This window comes from Stenella coeruleoalba (assembly GCF_951394435.1).
Source record: "Stenella coeruleoalba genome assembly, chromosome: 4".
Taxonomy (NCBI): domain Eukaryota; kingdom Metazoa; phylum Chordata; class Mammalia; order Artiodactyla; family Delphinidae; genus Stenella; species Stenella coeruleoalba.
This window is the reverse complement of record NC_137149.1, coordinates 73,279,966-73,303,045: the sequence shown is the minus strand read 5'-3', so window position 1 is coordinate 73,303,045 and position 23,080 is coordinate 73,279,966. Positions and strand designations below refer to the sequence as shown.

General features: G+C 43.6%; 1 long non-coding RNA gene across 3 annotated transcripts in view; it reads left to right on the top strand.

Annotated features, from left to right (window-relative positions):
- Positions 1-7,606: 7,606 nt before the first annotated feature.
- Positions 7,607-23,080, top strand: part of LOC307185763 — a 69,092-nt gene continuing 53,618 nt past the window's right edge. For all 3 annotated transcript variants that reach the window (XR_013828164.1, XR_013828165.1, XR_013828166.1), the window contains exon 1: positions 7,607-8,101. This is a non-coding gene — a long non-coding RNA (uncharacterized lncRNA). The remainder of the gene's footprint in view (positions 8,102-23,080) is intronic.

Sequence of the window (23,080 nt, the reverse complement as noted above, 5' to 3'; positions counted from 1 at the left end):
ATTTTGCTTAAATGCTTGGTTAAATTGTGTTATAATCCACCTTGCTCACTCATTTTAAGCCACTGGGACTGCTTGTTACCATAGCATGACATAGCCTATCTTAACTGATACTCCACTAAAGCCAACTCAACTTTGCTAAAAACAAATAATATCTCGCTACCAAAAAAGAACAGGCTTTAGAGACTGAAAGCAAACTGTTCGATACCAATTTAGTAAAGTCTTGGGACTTTCCTGGCTGTCCAGTGGTTAAGCCTCAGAGCTCCCAATGCAGGGGGCATGAGTTTGGTCCCCCATCAGGGAACTAAGATCCTGCATGCCATCTCCCCAGTTCTCGTTTAGTTTGAGATCTTAAGTAAGCTAGAAGAAATCCAGATCTGTGTTGTCCAGTACAGTAGCCACCAGCCACATGTAACAATTGAGCTCTTGAAACGTGGCTTAGTGGGATTGAGATGTGCTGCAAATACATGAGGTTTAGAAGACTCAGTCTGAAAACAAGAACGTAAAACGACGCAAGACATTTTAGTGTTCATTATGCAGATAATGATACTTTGGATATATTGTGTTAAATAAAATATATTATTAAAATTAACCTTGCGTAATTCTTACATTTTTTTGACTTAACATAACTTCTTTTTTTTAATACTTTTATTTATTTTTGGCTGCACTGGGTCTTTGTTGCTGCGAGTGGGCTTTCTCTAGTTGCGGCAAGCGGGGGCTACTCTTTGTTGAGGTGTGCAGGCTTTTCATCGCGGCGGCTTATCTTGTTGCAGAGCACGGGCTCCAGGCGTGCGGGCTTCAGTAGTTGTGGCTCGCAGGCTCTACAGTGCAGGCTCGGTAATTGTGGTGCACAGGCTTAGGTGCTCCACGGTATGTGGGATCTTCCAGGACCAGGGCTCAAACCCGTGTCCCCTGCATTGGCAGCCAGATTCTTAACCACTGCGCCACCAGGGAAGGCCCTCAGCCTGTGTTCATAAACAATGTTTTATTGGAACACAGCCATGCTTATTCATATCTGTATTGTCTATGGCTGCAATGGCAGAGTTGAGCAGTCGCAACAGAGACTGTGTGAACCAAAAGGCTAAGGTATTTACTACCCAGTCCTTTACAGCAAAAGTTTGCTGACCTCTGATCTAGACTATACAACATGGAAATATATTCTAAGAGTAATGCTCTAGTCTAAACATTCCTCTCAGGGTGTCTCTGCAAAGTGCTTCCTCCCCAATTTAATTGACTATACACACATTGAGGGTTTTATGTAGTACTGTCATAATACTGATACTTTCTGGTTTCAATATCTACAATATTCCTGCCAATATCCTGCCCTCTCATTTTCTTTTTTTTTTTTAACATCTTTATTGGAGTATAATTGCTTTACAATGGTGTGTTAGTTTCTGCTTTACAACGCTCTCATTTTCTTAATCTCTTCATCCCTAATAATTTTGTCTCTCTCCTACTTCAGTCACTCACTCCCATGGCCACCTGTAGATTTTGGTCATTTCATACTCTTTTTCTTCTGCCAGTTTGGAAAGGCTTGAAACTTTAGTCTTGGGTTATACTTTCTTTTCATCTGAAGGTCTTTTAGAGTTTTGCACTAGGAAAATTATTCAGGCAGAAACTGGCACAAAGTATCTTGGTAGGTTGAGGAGTCAGTTAAGCGGCTGCCGAAACAGTCCAGCTAAAAGCTAATGAGGTACTAAGATGGGCGGTAGGGGCCCAACGATGACACTGGGAATCAAAAGGAGAAACACTTGTGAAATGTGTCTCAGATAGAATTAATCAGCTTTGGAACTGACAGATGTGGGTGAGGAGGGAGAAGGATGAGTCAAAAACAGCCAGAGGTGTTTGAACCTGGATCCCTGGGAATCCTGGAAGCAGGAAGAGACACTGTATCTCACAGTTGGTTTGAGGGGAAGATGTTGGCTTTAGTCTTAAATATTTTGAATTGATAGACCTGGAAGACAGCCTGGTAAAGGTGGCAGCTGGAATATGGTCATAGAACTAGAAAGAGTAACTGAAGCTGCAGTTTAGTGAGCTGCGTAGAAATGAAAGTCAAAGCTCCAAAAGACAATGAAGTAATAAAAATACTTCCTTTAAAAAAAAAATACTTCCTTTTATTGAGAGCTTACTTTCTGCCAAGAACTTCCTTAAACGTTCTAAATATTCCTTTCCCAATCCTTCCCCTACACCGTAAGTAATTTGTAGGCAGGTCTGGTCTATGTTACAGAACAGAAAGCTGAGATTCAGGAGGATTAAGCAACTTGTGCTCATGGAGCTCACAAATAAAGACTAGAACTTGAACCCAGACCTGCCTGAACTCACGTGGTCTGAGACCTGAATTTGATAGTAGAAGAAAGAGTCAATGAAATAGACGGAGAGGAGCTATTAGGAAAAAGAAAATCATAAGCAGTGGGCTACTGAGATTAAAGAAAGAAAAAAGAAGGCATTTCAAGGAGAAATTCACCAGTCAAACGCTGCAGAACTAAAAAAGAAAGAAAAAAAAAAAGACCACTGGGTTAAGCTGTTAGTGTCCATTTCAGTGGATGGAGAAGGAGAAAAGCAGATTCACAAGGTTAAATGTGAACAAAGCCCAGAGTGAGGAATGAATGAGAATGGTGCCAGCACAGGGTCACTAACTGTCCTGGTTGCCTAGGACTCTCCCAGTTTTAGCACTGAAAGTCCTATCTCCCAGGAAACCTCAGCTGTTCGTCTTGGCAGTAGCAGGTGGTGCAGACCACTTTTTCCTTTTTGTGGGAAAACACACATAACATAAAATTTATCATCTTAACCATTGTAAAGTGCACAGTCCAGTGATATTAAATATATTCACACTGTCAGCCATCTCCACCACTCATCTTCATAACTCTTTTCATCTTGTAAAACTGAAACTCTATACCCATTAAACAATAACTTCTTATTCCCCCTTCCCTGGTGTAGACCACTTTTAAGAGGTTGGGCAATAAAGAACAGAAAGATAAGGTGCATGCTTGAAAGAGGAGCAAGGTCAAGGAAAGATTTTTGATTTTTATTTCAAGATGAAGAAAACAAATCTGGGCTTCCCTGGTGGCGCAGTGGTTAAGAATCTGCCTGCCAATGCGGGGGACATGGGTTCGATCCCTGGTGCAGGAAGATCCCACATGCCGCGGAGCAACTAAGCCTGTGCGCCACAACTACTGAGCCTGAGCTCTAGAGCCCATGAGCCACAACTACTGAAGCCCATGAGCCACAACTACTGAAGCCCATGTGCCACAACTACTGAAGCCCACGTGCCACAACTACTGAAGCCCACGTGCCTAGAGCCCATGCTCCACAACAAGAGAAGCTACCACAGTGAGAAGCCCATGCACCACAATGAAGAGTAGCCCCTGCTCGCTGCAACTAGAGAAAGCCTGCGTGCAGCAACAAAGACCCAACACAGCCAAAAATAAAATAAATGAAATAAATAAATTTTTTAAAAAAAGAAAACAAATCTGTGAATAAGTGGAAAGAAGAGACTTAGAAATGTAACCAAGAGCAGGAAAAATTGTTGGACTGAATCCCAGAGGAATTGAGACTATATTTTCCTGAAAGGCAGAGGGTCAGATGCCATGCTTGTCTCAGCACTCAGGGTTGGGCTTGCAGCTGCTTAATCCTGGGTCTCTAACAAGCAAGGAGTTCCTGGATGACAGCCTTCATGCACCTTCACAGATCTGCAGTTGAGTGTGGGATCCAAGTGAGACACACTTTAGGTCTTAAATCCCAGTTCTGCAGTACTTGCAAGACCATGGATACGACAACCTGTGTGAGTCTCAGTTTCCTCCTCTGTTAAATGCAGGAATATTACCTTGCTTGGGCTGGTGGTTACAAATGTAGAGTATGGCAGGTCACAAATTTCCAAGCACTCACTACTTTTAGTATTTCTCCTAGCTGCTGCTTAGGAATTTTCTCTCTGGATCTCTGTAACCTGTGAATACCTCTTCCCTCGCTCACACCATCTACTTCTGTCCTGAGGTGTAATCCAGGGTGATCACAGGCCTGGGGCAAGGTGTGGAGGTGGAGTAGGGTAATGGAAACCCATTTAATGCCCCTTCTACTGAGAGCTGGGCCTAGAAACTGGCCTGCCTGCCTCCATTTCCACTGCCAGTAGGAGCCTAATGATGTGTCTTTGGGTATAGGTAGGGAAAAAGTGACATTCACATGTGTTTCAGCAGAACCCCAGACTCTAGCACAGGAGGCTAGGGGTTCAGGGAAAGGGCAGGGAGAAGATGGAAAACCAGATAAAAGTAGAGAGCACAGTGGCTGGCACATGATAGGTACTCAACAACTGTTGCAGTCAGTTGGACTCTTGGCTTCCCAATTCTATGCTTAAATTGTCTAGTTTATCTTCCCCAGGGCAGATCTCCACTGTGCTCTGTGGAGCTCTTCCCATCAGACTGACACCCTGACTTCCAGGATATCTGGACAGAATATCTGATAGGGAGATAACTGATAGGGAGATAGATGGGTAGGGCTTATCTACATAAATAGAATTCAAATTATTTTAGAACAGAAGTGTTTGGAAATCAAACTGATAGCCATCAATTATCCTGAGATAAGTCCTTTCCTTTCCTGGAAGAAATGTTTTTGTTTTTGTTTTTTTGCGGTACGCGGGCCTCTCACTGTTGTGGCCTCTCCCATTGCGGAGCACAGGAGCACAGGCTCCGGAAGCGCAGGCTCAGCGGCCATGGCTCACGGGCCCTGCCGCTCCGCAGCATGTGGGATCTTCCCGGACCGGGGCACAAACCCACGTCCCCTGCATCGGCAAGCGGGCTCTCAACCACTGCGCCACCAGGGAAGCCCAAGAAATGTTTTTTTGATTGCAGAAACTTTTTCTTTATGAGAAAAAATATATGCTGTGGGAAATTTAAAAAAATAAATATGGTATCAAATTAAACTTTTCATTATTGCATAATCGGAAATTGGTATCATCATTGCCATGCCCACCACAATAGTAACATTCAAAGTCGTAATCTGACGAGTGTCAATACACCACTGTGGCTAAATCTACTGTCTTTAAAGTCAGAAAACATGGCTTGTAATTCTAGCTCCCCCTAGCTGTGTGACTGTGAGCAAGTTACTTAACCTCTCTGAAACTCAAATGCCTCCACTGTAAAAAGGGAATGGTGAATAATAATACCTATCACCTAGGATTGTTGTGAGGCTTAAACCATGTAATGTATGCAGGGCACTTAACATAGTGTTATGAATAGTCTCAATTATTATCATTAAGTTGACAAAATACCTAAAATTATGTTTAGCATATTTTTGGCTTTAAATGCAGTTATAATATACTAATTTAAAAAATGATCATCTGTATTTGACACAGATTCCAAAGCTCTGATAACCGACTGACGTGGTGAATAACTGTTTACCAAGTGAATCAGGAGAATGAAAATCAGTTTGCGTTCTGATCTCTCCCATTCTCTCTACAGCACAGCTTTCAAACCATAGCTTTTTGAACAATGCTCATGTGGCTAAAAAGAGTTAATAAAGATTTCCAAGAATCTTAGTTTACCACCTAAGAAAAGCTTAGGTGCTGAAAGATTCTAATTCATTTACCCCAAATACAAAGGTTGAACTAACAATCAGCCTACATTTTCTTCTGCTAAGTGGCATAAATTTTATTTTTAAGTGCATTAAACTAAAATTTAGACTACATTTAAAAAGGTTTTATCAAAAGAAACCACAGGTAATGACAATTAGTCAACGTTTATAATTCAAATTTTTAACTTGTCTCATTGTAGCTAGCAATTGCCTCTCTATTTACATCACCTATCTAACTTTTTTTGTCTGCAATTCCCTCCACTGTAACAGATAGGCACAAAAATAGAAATGTGTTTGAGAGGTTTGAGAGTTTTTACTTCTTTGCTTTCCCAAATTTACTGCCTTGTAAGAGACTTATTTAAATAATGGGTTTTAAATATTCTTTTAAAAAGGACATCTGTATACACTTCTTTATTTTACAAGGTAGGTATATATTTTAAGAAATTTATTTTATGCAAAACATTTACCTTCCTTTTAAGCTTATTTCTAATTCTTTATGTTTATGTAAACATGAAAATTGTAAAAAGAAATTATTTTTTTTTTCATTTTCTTTTCAATGGAAAATAAAGTTTTAGAGGCAAAGGTTACAAAACAGACAGTCACCCCTCTAATGGAGCTTAAGGCCCAGGACAGTAGACAGTTATTGAACAGGTCTTTACAACTGTGATGATCCTTAGAAAAAGGGAGGTGCAGTGCAATTTGAGATAGGAAGAGGTTTGCTGACAATTTGGGGTCATTAGAGAGGGATGCCTGTGCTGGGGCCCTTGGGTTGAGGCAGCAGAAAGAAGGATGAGGATATCGCTGGTACAGAAAACAGCCTCAGTGGAGCCTAAGGACAAAGAAAAGTGTGGTGAGCAGAGGGAAAGAAAAGGAGAATGGCCCCAAGATGAGGTTGGAGAGGTAGGCAGGGGCTGGCCCATCAGAGCCTTGCGGGCCATGATATGAATTTGGACTTGAGTCTCAGGACATTGGGAAGTCAGTGAGAGGTTGTATGCATGGAAGTGACATGATCATATTTTGTATTTTTCAAAGACAACTCAAGTGGAGAGAGAGAAGAAAGCACCCAGAGTAAAAGAAGGGAAACCAATTAGGAGACTAGTTTAGCAGTCCAGGGGACAGGTAATTTTGGCTTGTACTAGAGGATGAGAGTAGGGAACAGAGAGAGATGTTTAGCAGTTAGAACTGGCAGGATCTGGTGTTTGATTGCATTTGAAGGATTAAGGAGATGGAATAGCCAAGCATAACTGCCAAATTTCTGGCTTGAGCCCCTAGATCAAAGGGGATGACTATTCATGGGGGTAGGAGCCCTAGAGGAGGTGCGGGTTTGAGGAGAAAGTGGCAGGTCAGAGGTGAAGATTCCAATGGGCAAGTGGATGCTGGGGTCTGAAACTGTGAAGTCTGGTCGAAGGCTTAGATTTAGGAGTCATTGGATTTAAAAGGAATTTTAAGTCATGGAAGTTGATGAGATGACTAGCAAATATGTATGTACTGAGAAGAGCAATAATCCTACAATAAGAACCTGGAAAAGCTCCAACAGTTAAAGATTGAGTAGTTGGAGAAGACCAAGAGAGGAGCGCGCTGTAGCACAGAAACAGGGAAAAAGAAATGTCTTAGGAGAGAGCAGTAAACGATGCTAAACACTACTGAGCTGTCAAATAAGAAAAAGAATAACAAATGTCTTCTGTACTTACCAACATGGAACGGAGGTCACAGGAAGCCTTAAGGAGTACAGTTGACACACACTGACTAGGCCTAGAATGTTAAAAGATGTTTGATTTTAATGCAGTAGACACCGGGGAATCATTGCAATTTGGGGGCAAGAGGATATAATTATAGCTATGCCTAAAAGATATTAATTAATCCAGTAACAAAATATATAGATCACAGCGACACAGAGTGGAAGTAGGGAGGGTAGTTAAGAAGCTATTGTAATAGTCTAAGAATGAAGAAAGATTCTGAATTAGGGAGCTTGAAGCAAAGCTAGAAAATAAGAGATAAAAGTTGTATCAGTCAATGATCTTTCAGCTGCAAGTGAAGAGAACACTCATTTTGGCTTAAATAAGAACAGGGATTTATTAGTCACGTAAGTGAAAATGTTATTGAGCCTCCCGAATTGGACCCCAACGAGGATCCTCCTGCCCCGTGTTGCTGGCACCAATAGAACGAGACCAAGTTTGGTTCAGAAGAAAACAAAACGTTTTATTCTTGGATCAAAGAATGGAGAGATGCGAGCTCCCGTTCTGGCGTCCACACTGTCCGCCAACAGGCAGCGGTGGGGCTGCTTTATAGGGATCTTGTCAGCGGGGAGGAGGAGGAGGGGTCGGAATTCTCGCCAGGCAGGCGCAGCATCTCTGCTCACGGTCCCCCCGCCGCCATCTTGAATCAAGGTCGAGTGCAGCTGCGCAAGACCCGTGGAGTTGAGGTGCGGGGGTCACAGTTTCACACTAGGAACTCTGGTCCGAAGTGCCAGGTGCAAGGCTTCTATACACGGCACCCTGTGAGCAAGTGAAACTAGACTAAGCACAAAGGAAAGGATAAAAAGGTTAGACTTTGTTTTATGATCCGCGTTCTGTTTGTACTTCCGGGGAATTGTTACTGGGCTTTGCCGGTGACGAATCCCTCCTGTGTCTTTTGTCCTGCTCTCATTCCGGAGGGGCGCTGAGGGGCGCAGGTCTATCTTCTGTAATTGCCTCCTGCTGATTTGGGGCGCTGTCTTAACCTGGTTGGAGGAGCAGAACTTCTCCCCCGTTGCCTTTGATATGTTTGGTTGTCAGTAGGTCTCAGCCCTGACTGTTCTGTATCCCTGAGCCACCACTTGTCTAACCTTTGGAGACAAAGGACACCAGACAATTTAGGATGCATGGCCCACATACTAACAAGAGAATAATGGTCGTTGAGGGGTCCAGGAAAGGGAGAAACCGAGTGATGCTGGGGAGGGCCTGTTTTATCTCACTCCACGTTTGTTCGGCCAGATTGGGCTGCCTAGTTTCTGCAGCCAAGTTGCTTTTCCCGGTAGTCTGTCTGCGCTTTCGCCAAGCAGGCCACGTGCACCAACTTTAAAACAGCCCGAAGTTTTGGCCAGTGCACAGGCCCCTTCCTGTCAGCTAACGCAGCGGTCCCCAACCTTTTTGGCACCAGGGACCGGTTTCATGGAAGACAGTTTTTTCACTGATGGGGGTCTGGGGGTGGGTCGGGGGGTGGGTGGGAGGGACAGTTCAGGCGGTAATGCGAGCGATGGGGAGAGATGGGGAGTGGCAGATGAAGCTTGCTCGTCCGCCGCTCACCTTCTGCTGTGTCACAGAGTGGTGCTGGTCTGAGGCCCGGGGGTTGGGGACCCCTGAGCTAACGGATAATCTACGGCAATTTGGTTATCCAGGATCTTACTGGTCAATGAGTCAGTGGACTTTTGTCATAGCTTCAAGTTGAGACTGGTCACATTGGCCGCTGTCATCATGGTGGCTGTTACCTTTTTTTATGGTGACATTGCTCCCCCAGCCAAGGTTACTAGCATCCCTTTGAGTGCAATGATTCCTGCAATTGGTCTTCTGGGACCAACTTTTCTTGCTTTTCAGAAGAGAAGCTTTAGGTCAGAGAGAGGTTCACACAAGTAGTCAAGGGGGTCTGTTGCCCCAGGTTGTCTTTCCAGAGTTTGGGGCTCGGGGGCCCTTCTCACTCGAATGTGATCTACCCACGGAGTGATCCCCTACAACTTCAGGGCAGAGTAGGTGGTTTGGGTCAGCAAGTGAGCTCCGTTCCACTTAGGAGTGAGCCTATCTTGCCAGCTGCTGGTTTTCCAGGTTGTAGGTTCACCCAATCTCCTGGCCAGAAGGGGTGGCAGCACCTGGTTACCATATTCCGTAAGAGCCTTCACGGTTTCTCCTACCTGGAGGGGATACTTGAGTTGTTCTATTTCAAGGGGGCCGAGGTGTCCCTTTTCTCAGGCTTGGGGGATGGGTCTACCATACAGAAGTTCAAACGCACTTAACTTTGACTTATCCCTTGGGGCTAACTGCTGAGCAGGGAGTAACCTTATCCAATTTTCTTGAGTCTCCAGGCATAGCTTGGCTAAGTTCTTATCGAATCTCTCTACTTTCCCCCAATGATAGGAATCTCCAGGCTGAGTGCAAGATCCATTTTATGCCCAGTGCACTTGTTATCCCTTTTTATTCACTTGAGACATGAATGCATTATCACTTTGTAGAATCCTGAAAGCCTAAACCTGGGGATTATCTCTTTTAGTAGTACTTCAGCCTTTTCAGCTGCCGTTTCAGTTCTAGCAGGGAACACGTCTACCTACCCTGAAAATGTGTCCGCTAGCACCAAGAGGTATCTGAAATTGCCTGGTACTCTCAGTGTGACAGTGAAATCAGCTAGTCAGTCTTCCCCAGGATATGTCCCTCTGGCCTGAATGGGCCTTATTTGGGGACCTCTGGGGGGTTTGGTGTTGGGGTCATTCATTGCAGATGGGGCAGGGCTCAACTACCCAGCTGACTATACTTTTCATGCTAGGAGTTACCATGACCTCAACTAACCAGTTATATAGGGCTTCCTAACCATAGTGAGTTCCTTGATGAGCCAGCCTCCCTTCTTTCCTTTCCTGAGGTAGGCTTCTCTGACCTGTGAGAATGAAATCTAGGTAGATCACCCTAGTTTCTGATATTCGAGCCTTTTTCTTGGACACCTTATATCCTTTATCAGCTAAGAGGTTCAGGGTGGCTGCAGTATTTTTATCAGAGGCCACCTTAGTAGGGCTGGCAATCAGAATGTTGTCTACATAATGGAGGAAGGTTCTCTCCCTCAGATACAGATCTTTCAGGTCTTTAGCTAAAGTTTCCCCAAAGATGGTGAGGGAATTTTTGAACACTTGGGGCAGGAATTTTTGTTGTGTTTATTGCGTGTTTGGATCCTGCCACTCAAAAGCAAAAATTTCTTGTGACTCTGGGGCTAATGGAATACAGAAGAAGGCATCTTTTAAATTTAATACAGAATACCAGGTCCTGATAGACAGTAGAGTGGCCAGCAGGGTGTAGGGATTAGAAACCACTGACTGTATATGCTTGGTGGCTTTTTTTGCAGGGAGGGGGCCCCTTCCAGGGCCCTAGAGCAGGCTCTTGTCTAACAATTGGAAATGAATTGTCCAAGGAGACACACGTACTGACAGAGCCAAAGACTTTATTGGGAAGGAGTGCCTGGGCGTAGTAGGGTATGGAGTAGTAGGGTAAGGGAACCCAGGAGAGCTGCTCTGCCACATGGCTCGCAGTCTCAGGTTTTATGGTAATGGGGCTAGTTTCCGGGTTGTCTCTGGCAGTCATCTTGCTTGGCCCGTATTTGGTCTGACTCAGTGTCCTTCCTGATGGCGCGTGCATCTCTCAGCCAAGATGGATTCCAGCGCAAAGGATTTTGGGAGGTTGGTAGGACATATTATGGTCTGGCGTCTCCTCCCTCTTTCTGGCCCCTCCTGAATTCTCCTGGTTAGTTTTCAGCAGCAGCACCGTGTTCCTTATCAGGACATCCTGTTGTGAGACAACTCATGCAAGTGGTTATCATCATGCCTGGCCAAGGCAGGCGGTTTCAGTCAACAGTTCCCTAACAGCTTCATTGACTGCTCTAAGGTCCTGTACTATCTGATATTCTCCATTGGGTTTATGAGGAGAATGGGGTATTACAGGCTGATTGGCATGGTCTAATAAGACCCTGGTTGATTAGGCCCTGTATAACAGGGGCAATGCCCAATAAGGTCTCCCAGTGGAGAGGGTACTATTTTCTTTTTAAATAAATTTGTTTTTTTAATAAATAAATTTTTAAATAAATTTATTTTAAATAAATTTAATTAATTAATTAATTTATTTATTTATTGGCTGCGTTGGATCTTCGTTGCTGCACGCAGCTTTCTCTAGTTGCAGCCAGTGGGGGCTACTCTTCATTGCAGTGCACAGGCTTCTCATTGCTGTGCCTTCTCTTGTTGTGGAGCACAGGCTCTAGGCACAGGGGCTTCAGTAGTTGTGGCACATGGGCTCAGTAGTTGTGGCTCATGGGCTCTAGAGCGCAGGCTCAGTAGCTGTGGCGCACAGGCTTAGTTGCTCCGCAGCATGTGAGATCTTCCCGGACCAGGGCTCGAACCTGTGTTCCCTGCATTGGCAGGCAGATTCTTAACCACTGCACCACCAGGGAAGTCCCCAAGGGTGCTATTTTCTATTGGGCCATGTATGTCAGGGTTTTAGAGGGACTATCACAGAACTGGCTCCTATTGCTCATCCCACCTGTCTCCGGGCCCAAACCTTGGCATTTATTCCAGAGAGGTTGATTTGCTCTGTCTGGGGAGGTTAACATTATCATCTTGTGCCCTTTGTCTAGGGGGTCACCAATCTCCAGTTTGTCTCCCATTAGGTGGATAGTAGATCTCAATTTATCTAAGATATCCCTTCCTGACGGGGGCATAGTGCATTCAGGACTGTAGAGGAAGGAATGGGTGAGAGTGTGTTCATCCAGTTTGCATTCTGATGGCTCTGTGAATGCCTGTTCTTGGGCCTTCCCTGATACCAACATAATTTTACAACTCTTGTGACCAAGTTTGTCTGATCTGGTGTTCAGAACCGAGTAGGTGGCACTGGTGTCAACTAAGAATTTGACAGGCTTTCCCCTTATATCCAATGTCAGCCAGGGCTCCTCAGGGGTCAGCTGGAGTGCCAGCTTAAGAGCCCTCTGGCCCTGTCATTCTTCATCTATTTGGACCATCTTCCTTCAAGGGTAATGGCCAAGATCTGCCATTTCCATTCCCATGACAGGTGCTATGTATGAGGGCATTCTCTCTTCTAGTGTCCCTCTTATTTACATACGGTGCACTGATTGAGTCCTAGTTTCCTGGGCTTATTATCCCTTGGTGGGTGCTGGGGATCACCCACTAGAGTTGAGTCTCTGTGGGCAGACAGTTAGTCCAGATTCCCGTACTGACCAGTTGATATTGGAGGGCAACAGCCAGTAGGAGGGCTTGCCTTCAGACCTTTTTATCCTCTGACATTTCCTCCTTTCTATCTCGGTTGTTAAACACCTAGTAGGTAGGTGAGAGTTAGGGGTATCTGGTTCTGAAACCAAGCAGGACCCTGTGGGGCCCTCCCAGGTATAAAAGCCTTTCTGTGTCCCCCATTCCTTGTGGTGGAAAAAGGCTTCCTTCCCTGAGTTCCAAAGGGCAGATTCAAGCAGTGTACTAATTAGAGGAGTGAAAGAATACAGAAACAAAGGAAAGGCAGTCAAGAAACAATAGTGCAGTGATGGGGCAGGGTCCTGGTTCCTCCTCAAGGGATATATATAACAATATGATACAAATCTCTGACTTATTCTATAGGATCTAAGACCCCCCCCACCCAGGTGGAGGAAGGTAACTTCAGGCAAAGCATAAGCACATGGACCCCAGACTGGTTGGAACTAGAAGCCTGATGATTGAGATTCCTGGAGCGCCACCCTATTATCTCACTACCAAGTCAGAGGAAGGTCACACCCCCTGTAGCCTCCCCCCTCCCCCCAATTTTGCCAACTCTCCCTCCAAAACCATCAGGGAGTTCAGGCTTTTTGAGCATGAGTCACCCGTTCTCCTTGCTTGCCCCTTGTAATAAACCTGTCTCTGCTCCAAACTCTGATATTTCAGATAGTTTGGTCTCACTGTGCATGGGGCACACAAACTTGGTTTCAACAGCAGTTCTATTTACAGTTTCTGAAGTTTATACCTAATGTCAGGGGCACTTTGGGAAATGAACTATGACCTCAGGATTGCATTCCCTTCCAATGACTCGGGGTCTGTGGTTATATAGATTCTGGGGCAGTCCCTGAAGTGCTCTTGGAATGCTGAAGGGTTTTCCGTTGACATCTGATTGACTTCCTTTCTCTTATCCCAATTGACAGGTTTCTTTCCTTCTGCCTGGATTCCCTTTAGGATCATATTTTTATAATGGGTCAGCCTTTGTCTTCCACCCCATTCTCCATTGTCTCAGTGGTCCAAGTTGGGTTCATTATCTGAGACTGCTTGATTCCCTGGTTTGAAAATAGCATGACCTGCATTGTTCTGTTCTCTTTTGCCTTTTCTTCCCCTGTTAGGGGTACATTGAAGAGACTCTGGCTGTCATTCCAGGTGGGGTCATGGATCTGAAAGATTCCCCTAATCAGATTCAGGAACGCTTCTGGATCTTCCTTCAACCCCTTACTATGATTTTTCCAGTTATACAGATCAAAAGTGGTAAATGGGACATATACTTGGATGAGCTCTCCTCCATTGGGAACCTGACTCAAAGGGAATGCTTTTTCGAGCAGGTGTTGGACCTTGGCTGGTTATTAGTCCTGCTTCCTGTACGTGCTGGACTGGGTTCTGGGGGAGGGGCCTGGTATGGAGGGTGTCCCTCTGTTTTATGGCCCAAATCTGGACATATGAAGGAAAAGGGTAGGGAGGGAGAAGTAGGAGGAAGGTTAGGGAAGAGATCAATGTCCTCAGGGGGAGGGTCAGGGACTAGTATCACCTCAGTGGAAGAGAGCCCACATCACTTATGAAGGCCTTTGTTTGGATATAAGGCCATAAAAAACTGGGTATAGGGAATTTCATCCCATTTCTTTTGTCTCTGGCATAGCAGGTCCGATTGTAAAATAGTGTAATTTAGAGACCAACTGATGGGCCAACTTCCCCCATCTCCCAGCTGGTATTGGGGCCAGGCTGCATTACATAGGAAGATTAAATGTTTGGGGGTCAGGGAATGATACCCGAAAAACTTCCAGTTCTACAGGACGCACCCTAATGGGTTCCCCATACCTTAGATGTTCTGTTTTGGATTTGTTTTCAAGTACCAAGGGGAGCAGTTGTAGTGATTTGTTGGCATGCAAATGCCACAAGATTTGATCCAAATAAGATTTCCAGTTGGGGAAATTTGGAACCAGCACCAAACTGTTCATGGATTTCTCAAAAGATCCAAATCTGAGGTGTCCAAGTGGTGTGGACTCTGATATAACTGGGGGTCCCCCTTTGAATTTCTACGGCCCCTGCTTGAGACAGTTAGTCCTTCCTCAGTCAGAATGTCCCACAGGAGGTTAGATGGATGCCTTAGGGCCAGAGCAGCTGAGCCACTGTGGTTCCTTGCCCATTTGGTCTATTATGGAGTGGCACAGCTGTTTAAGGCAGGGGCCTCTCCTCCTTTTGACCAAAAGGGGGAATTTTCAGATCTCCCACAGGGTGAGGGCAAGAATATGAGAGATTTCCACGGGGTAGTCACCAGATTGCTGGAGCAGTTGATGTTTTGTGCCAACATTGGGAGGAGAGCCCGGGGGGACTTAGGTGGATGAAGAATTGCCCAAGGTTCACCTCACAAGCAGAGGGGGAAGGAGCTTGGAGGATTAAGAATAGGAGTCGGGCAGTATGGTGTTTCCTCTTCTTGCCAGCAGCTCAGGGGGCTTCCTGACAGCAGGGATTCCTGGTCTCACAAGTGGCTCACAGGGCTCCCTAGCTCACTTCAGATAGAATAGTGCTAACTGGAAGAGAAATTCAGTCACTGTTCACTTACCTACCTTGGGACAGTTCTGCACTCAGGCGTCCCCAGTGTCCTTTCCTGAACTTGCTGAATGAGTGTCCTCATTCCCTTTGTCAGGCAGCCTCATTACCTGGACCTTTTCCCAATCTCGCCTATAGGCTTACGGGGCTGCCCACTCCCCTTTACCAAACCAGAAGTGACTATGGAGAAGGCTACTGTTGACCCCTGGAGTTGTGAGGAGGGCAGAAGCCCTGGTGCGGTGGTGGCAGTTGTGGTTCAGAAGCAAAGGAAAGCGTTATTCTTTGATCAGAGGATAAAGAGGTGTGAGCTTGAACTCTATAGAGTCCATGCTCCCCAACAGGCTGCCGGCAGGGCTGCTTTATGGGGATCTCATTAGCGGGGAGGGGAGGGGGCGGAGTTCTTGTAGGGCAGGCGCAGCTGTGCAGCTCAGGCTCCAGATCGGGTGCAGTGTCTCTGCACATGGTCGGCCGCTGCCATCTTTATTCAAGGTTTCATTTGGTGCTTTTGGACACAGTCCCCAAGCTGAGGTGTCTGGTGCAGCTGTTTCACACTAAGAACTCTGGTCTAAAGTGCCATGTGCGAAGCCTCTGCGTGTGGCCCCCTATGAGTAAGTGAAACTAGACAAGGTGCAAAGAGAAAAAAGTTTCGACTTTTTTACTCAGATTCTATTTTTATTCCCTGGGAAATGTTAACGGGCTTTGCCAGGGACAAATCTCCAGAGGCAATGTTAACTTCAGGCAAAGCTGTATCCAGCCCCTCAAACAATGTTTCCAAGGACCCATTTTTTCCTCTCTATCTCTCTTATCTGCTTTCTATGGTGTAGCTTTCATCCTTAGGCTCCTTTTTGTGGCAACTCTAAAATTCCTCTCCTTATAGAAAAATAATTTCCATAATTCCAGATCTCACACCAAGCAGGGAAATAGGGAAGCTTCTCCACATCAGAAGTCCTTGCATTTTGTTGGCTTTGTCTGTGTTCTTCACCCCAAAACCATCACAAGTGACCATGGGACATAAGACAATCAGCCACTCTCTGGAATTTGTAGTAAGGTTATTCCCACCTAAATCACATGACTGGGAGAATGAAATTTCGGAGTAAGGTTAGAGGAAAAGTGGAAGATGAATGCCAGGGAAGTAACCAATAAATAATCATCACAAATACAAAAAATAACCTTTGATTGCTTTTTGGAGGTTTTTTGGCTGTGGGATCTTAGTTCCCCGACCAGGGATCAAACCCAGGCCCACAGCAGTGAAAGTGCCGAGTCCCAACCACAGGACTGCCAGGGAATTCCCATTAATTAAATATTTTAAAAGAGCATATAGCATGTGGAACCAACTGCTGAAATAAGAAGAATTCACTTGTAGGAAGAATGGATTTCAACAGAGATTAGCTTCATTTATAATTATATTCAAAAATATGCTGAAATTATTAAAAGTAGATTATTCTCTTCGGTAAGTTAACCATATTCTTACATTCACTCAGTGTGTTTTTCCTATTTCATTTATTTGGAGCCTCCAATCTGCATATCAAAATCTACCTATAAGTTCCAACATCTTCTTTTTTGAACATATCCCTGCAACTTGTACCTACCTCCCTGTAGTTCAAGGAGATAAAAGGACAGCAGCCAGAAGCTCTTAAAATCCTTTAGCAACTCGCATCACCCCCTGTCATTCATTAGTCATGGAGAAATCAAAACTCTCACATAGGCAAAAGGCGAAGGACATGTGACATAGGCAACTCTGCTGATCTTGGCTGGCTTTCTCACATGTTGGGGAGTTGGTTGGCTGAAAGCTGTTCTAGAATGGCCTTCACAGGGATAACCGGACTCTCCTCCATGTGGTCTCTCGTCCTCCAACAGGCTAACTCAGGCTTATTCACAAGGCTGTGGCAGGGCTCTGGGAGAGAAGATCAAATTATACAAAGGCTCTGGAGGTCTAGGCTTGGAACTAGTATGCTGTCCCTTCTGCGTTCTGTTGGCCAAAGCAAGTCACAAGTTCAGCTCTGCTTCAAAGGATGGGGAAAAAGACTCCACCTCTTGGTGCAAGTTGCTGCAGTAGCACCTTGTGAAGGATGTGGATATAGAAAACCATTAAGGGAGCCACTAATGCAATCAGTCTATCAAGGCTGCAAGGATTATAGGTTCAATTCATGTTGTGGAGTATCTAAATTGTGGTCTGGGGCAAATAGACATCTTGAGTGATGGTGGTGGTAGCGAAAGTAGCAGTGTCCATTCAGGTTTTGTGCATGTCTTTAAAAATGTAGAATATGAAAAAAAATGTAGAATATGCACCCACTTTTGAAGAGTTTTATCTTTTAAAAATTACAAGTAAGCAAAGAAATCTGAAAACAGACTAAGCTTTTTAGAAGCACCATCTACATTCTTATCAATATTTTTCTAAACAGTTTGGCAAATTGAATATTGCCTTTTTACGGAGACTGCCATACTTGTTTATAATTTGGTACGCAGATTACATCTTTTTAAAGAAGGAACAGGTGCATGCTTACCTTCTTCTCATTGTAAATGGTTCCAGATGGTGACTATTCATTTCAGAAGTTTCTTAAGAAACATCTGTTCACAATATTTATATTTGACTTTATTATATTTTCCAAAAATTGCATTTTAAACACAGTTTCCTTTAAATTAAAAAAAGCATTCATTTTTTTCTATTTATAAGAGAAGCCTCTGTGTTAGTTTAGTCTCACTTTGTGCACAGGCTCTACATTATTATATCACAAACAAAGCTAGAGTTAAATGATAACTTTGTGAAAGGAAAAGGGAGAGGAATACATGGAGTCTCTTTTATAGAATCTAATATTGTCATGCAGAAATTAATTATTTCTCAATTAAGAGAATCAAATTGGTTTCAGTTTTCTTTTTCAATTGCTATACATCTGAGTTTTGCAACTTATTTTAAATATTCCCGGGGGGAAAAAAACAGGTTGTGCTGGAATATTGATAGTGAGGCTGATCATTCCTCTAGTTGTATGAAAAGCTTTTATGACAAAATGCATTCTCCCAAAACAAAGCACATAATGATTATAAATGCAGCAAAATTGCACACTATGAAAAGCCAAAATGCAATGAAAGAAGAAAGAAAGAAACCCTTTTCAACATTTAAACAATAGTGTACTAAAGCTCTGTGTACTCATGTAAGGAGCAGCTTTCCTAAGGATTTGTAAGAATTCTAACTTGTGATATGACGACAATAACGAGAGAAGTGGACAGTAGATGTGGCACTTGGTCCAATCAATACTTAGAACAAGACAATCCTGGGTTAGTTGAGTATCCAACCTATACCTGGTTGACCTCCTAGTCCCCTCTGCTTGCCTAGTCCTTCTTCACATATTATTCTTTTTTTAAAGATGTTTTTATTTTTTTATTGGCCATGCTACATAGCTTGTGGGATCTTAGTTCACCCACCAGGGAGTGAACCTGGGCCCTAGGCAGTGAGAGCGTAGAGTCCTAACCACTGAACGGCCAGGGAATTCCCTCATTTATTATTCTCAATGAAGAGGTTCATATTGTGGGATAATGTGAATATTGGTTCTCTTAGCCTGTCCAGCATTATTTCACTCTTCTTGGAGTGACAGTGTCCCTTCTTTCTCTCTGGACGTACTATCTTTCCCCCACTACTCTCAGTCCCTGCAACTGAGATGGATGGGGTTGACCTTTAAGAAACACACGGCCAACCAAAGCAACCCTGCCCTCCACCTCGCTCCCCAGCCACTGTGACTGGTTCAGGGTTGGCACTCCACCCATCAGCTTGACTCTGAGCCAATCCCACAACTTTTGTTGAAGGGACCAGCCAATGGGTACTCTCTCTCTCTGCTGCTAAACGCAAGCAGTGAAGATTAGGCTGGCTGCTCTGCTGGCCTTCACCTTTCCAATAAGAGCCTGTTTGACAGCAAGGTCAACATAGGGAAAAGTCTAGCCAAGAGAAGGACTAGACTCTGGTGATATCATTTGGGACCTGAAATCCAGCTATGCCTGAACTCGTCAGTGTTAAAAACCAGTGGAGTTCCCCATTTTGCTAAGGGCAATTTTAAATTTTAGTTAGAGTTTTCTGGGGGTCCAACCAAAAAAGAAACAAGAGAAAAAAAAGGGAGGACAAGCTGCACACCCCAAAGAGGAAGAGCACATTTCTCTATGCCCATCCAAATCTCACTAGGTTAGGGACAGTGCCTTTGACGTCACTATATTCCCCATACTGTACAAGCTATTTTCTAGAAGTTTGGTACACATACATTGATGTGATTTAACAGCAAAACAGAGTGAAAGGCAGCCACTTGCTGCCCATGTAGTATGCAGTAAAGGTCTAGGCAGTTGGTTAATATGGGCAGCAATGTCCAGGCATCCCCTGCAGTGCCTTTGCCTGTCAGCCAGCAATTCTGTCCCTGCTGCACAAAAGGATTTCCCTCCGCCGAGCAGGATGGGCACTTTTATGACCCAGCCTGGTTGTTAACTGCTCTTTTGTTGCGAGGAAACACAAAAAGCAGAGAATTTTTTTTTGAACCAAGGAATCATTAGATGCCCAACAAATCCAGAAAGGAGAAAGTCGTGTTTATCAACTGTGACTTCACATCTTCTCTTTTGCGGTGTCTTTTGTAAGCCCATCATAAAGAACAAAACTGAAAAGGAAATAAAGGAAAAGAATCATGGAGTTGACTATTACAACTGAACAATGGCTTCATGATCATTTGTTCTATTTCTTCTTGCTGGTTGAGGAGCTGAGGCTGGAGCAGTGAGTGACATGCCCAAGGGCACACACTATAGTTGTTGGTGGGGCCAAAACTCAAGGGAGCTCAGATGACTACTGCTTCTGCTACATTCTGCTTTCTCCATATTTTGACAGGCAGAAAATGCCAGGAAACTGCTTTAAATGTATGCCCTAGCAGTATAAAAGAGTGGGGAGTAGTCCAGTATTATAGGTAAGGTAAAAGGTTAAAAAACTTGGCAATGTGGGACAAAGCAAGCTTTCACTTACGTTAATTCCTCAGGGTTAATGATCCCCAGAAGGGAAGTCTGGGCTTTTCTAGAGTTTTCCATAGTTTCATTTGTTTTTTTGTTTCTCTAACAAATGTTGTCAGATCACTTTACTTCTTGGTGTTCATACTGCCATATCTAACCCTGACAAGAATTTTCTAACTTAATTTCTGCTTCAGTAGGTTACATAAGCTGAACAACCAAAACAAATTTGAAACATGAAAATATTTCACAGGCAAACAGTCTCCAAAGGAAAATATATTTATCAACTATTGAGAGACAGAATATCAAGACATTTGAAAACTATTTCCCACTATCTTTTTTCCAGATGAAAGTAGAGTTCTTCTCTTTTTACCCTGATAATTTTTTTCAATATTACTGTGTTTCAAAGTGTTATACATCTCCCTCATGACTCCATTTGCTGAAGCTGTTTTTTTGGGGGTGGGGGGGAACAGCATTATATGACCACACATTTGAAAATGAGGACAAAAATTTAGAGGGGAAAAACAGTAGTCCTTTGCTTCAAAATACATTATCAAGGAAAGGGAAAATATCTCTTGCCAGGTAAAGAGATTAGATTAAGAATTTGAGGAAGACAGGAAAGAAGAGGAACTGGGAGAAAATGGAAAGGAGAAGAGACAAAGGAGGACAAGGCAGAATAGAAAAAGCATCTCAGTATCATCCATTTATCCAATAAATATATGTTGAGAACCTGCTGAGTGCCTGGTATTGTGTTAGACTCTGGGATATAATGCTATGCAAAACCAGTTTTGGACCCTGACTTTGCACAGTTTATGGTAAGCAAGGAAGACAGACTTCAATCTGAATAATCCCATAAGTAAATGTAAGGGAACTCAGTACCCAAATTGTCTATTGGAGAGACAGTGGGGAAAAGGAAGAGAAGGCAACAAAGTGGGCCCATCACAAACCCTGAGTTCCAGGTTGAAGGGAAGCTGGGATGACGAAGCTGCCTGAAATGATGGACAAAATTTAAAAATTGGGAAGTTTTATATAAAAATCTGCATGTATGACTTCTCTTGAAATCCTGCCAGATAGATAGTATTTTAAATCTCCATCTTAGAGATAAGGAAACTGAGGCATGGAACTTTCAACTTACATGAGGTCACAACGTTAGTCAGAGGCCAAATTGGAACTTGAAGCCAGGCCGTCTGGTGCTAGAGTCTGTACTGTTTAACTACCATGGCATACTGCCCCTTAGATGGGGTTTGTGCTCTGTAGCTCCCCTCTCTATCAGCCCCTCCACCCCAGGACCCTCACACACACACTGCTCTGTCTTCCCTGGGACAATCTTCCCTCTACTCGAAGGAAGATTTCCATCTTCTATCAACTGAAATCTTTCCATCAACTTAAATGTCTCATTTTTCTATCAACTGAAAAGTCACCTCCTTGGAAAGCCCTTCTTTGAGCAAACTCAGAGGATCCTTTTTAAAAAATTTTCTCTATCACTGACATCTGTGCTTTCTTCATAGAACTTATCACAGATTCTAATATATATTTTTTTGACTTCATTTTGTCTGTGTCCTCCACTGGATTATCAGCTCCATAAAGGTAAACACCATTTGTGTGATTTATCCAGAGCCCCTCATGTAGACTTTCAACAAGTGATTGTTGGATGGATGGATGGATGAAGACATGAACAACCTCACATTTAATAGAACTTATAGGTGAGGACCATCAGGAGGCACAACATTAATGAGCTGGGATGGCATCCCAACAGGGGCAGATCTTCAAGCCTACTTTTTCCCTCAGAGGCAGGAAAGGGTTTTTCCTTCTTTAAGTCATGAAACCAGCTGTACTGAGTAGGCTTTGGGGTATGAGCCTCATGAGAAGTGAGGTGACGATTGCTCTTTATCAGTTTCCTACCCCAATCAGAAATGACATAATCCATCACAGCTAAAGCAGGCCCTGGAATCAGGGCAAAGTTAGATCAGTACTTTATAATTTTATATGGAGTATATTATAGTTGAGAATCTGAACTCAACAGCACTTAATTAGGTAACTTAGGAAAATGGAAAAAGATAATAAACAGTAGAGCTAAAAGATTGGGTTAGATTCTCTGAATTTGTAGTGAACTCAAGCAGTATGATTTTTGGAATTTCTACAGCAGCATTTGAGGGTCTGTTATGTGCCAGATGCCTGATAGGTGCTAAGGATAAAACAAACAAACGAAAAAACAGTCAGCAAGTGGATAAGGTTATCTGCTATTATTACATCTTTGTCTCCAGAAAATATTCTTGGAATTCCTGAAGGAAAAAAAAAAAGACAATCTTTCAAATTTTTACCCTGCCTTCTCTTGAGAACTGAGTGCCGCCACCTGTATTACTCTCTCCAAATCACCCCTCTCCCGTCAACCATCCAGGCTTCTGAGAAGAAGACCCTGTATTCTGATACTTCCCTGCCCCCTGGAGCACTGTCTTCAGTGGAGGGGCAGTTATTTGTATCCATCGTGAAGTGGAATTGTGAGTGAGAGTTCCCATTCCAATTCCTTAGGTCCAGACTATTTTCCCTAACAATTAGTAGTTTAAAATATACACATCTAGACCCTCTAGGCAAATGTATGAAAAAGCTAGTGGATTCTAGAGAGACAGAAAAATCAGTTGTGAAAATCGTGAATTATCTATCACCTATGAGGAACTTCTGTGATTTTTAGCGGGTCATTTGTCATTGTGGAAATGTCAAGAAATATAAGCCTTCTTTTTAGTTCCTCTAGGTAAAGTTAGCCATTCCTTTCCTGCCCATGGTTTTTCTAAAGCCTTTTTCATGTTGAATTATAATGATTTGCTTTTGCGTTACATCTCCACTAAAATGTGAGCATCTTAAAAGCAGGGAACATGCCGCATGCTAGTTTGTAACCCTTGCCCAGAGCCAAAAATATAATAGATACTCGGTCACTATAGAATGGATAAGTAACAATGTAGTCCTTGCCCTCCAAGGTGGACAATCTCCAAGATGGACAAATAATTCCCAAAACAGCTATTTGCTAAGGACTAAAAG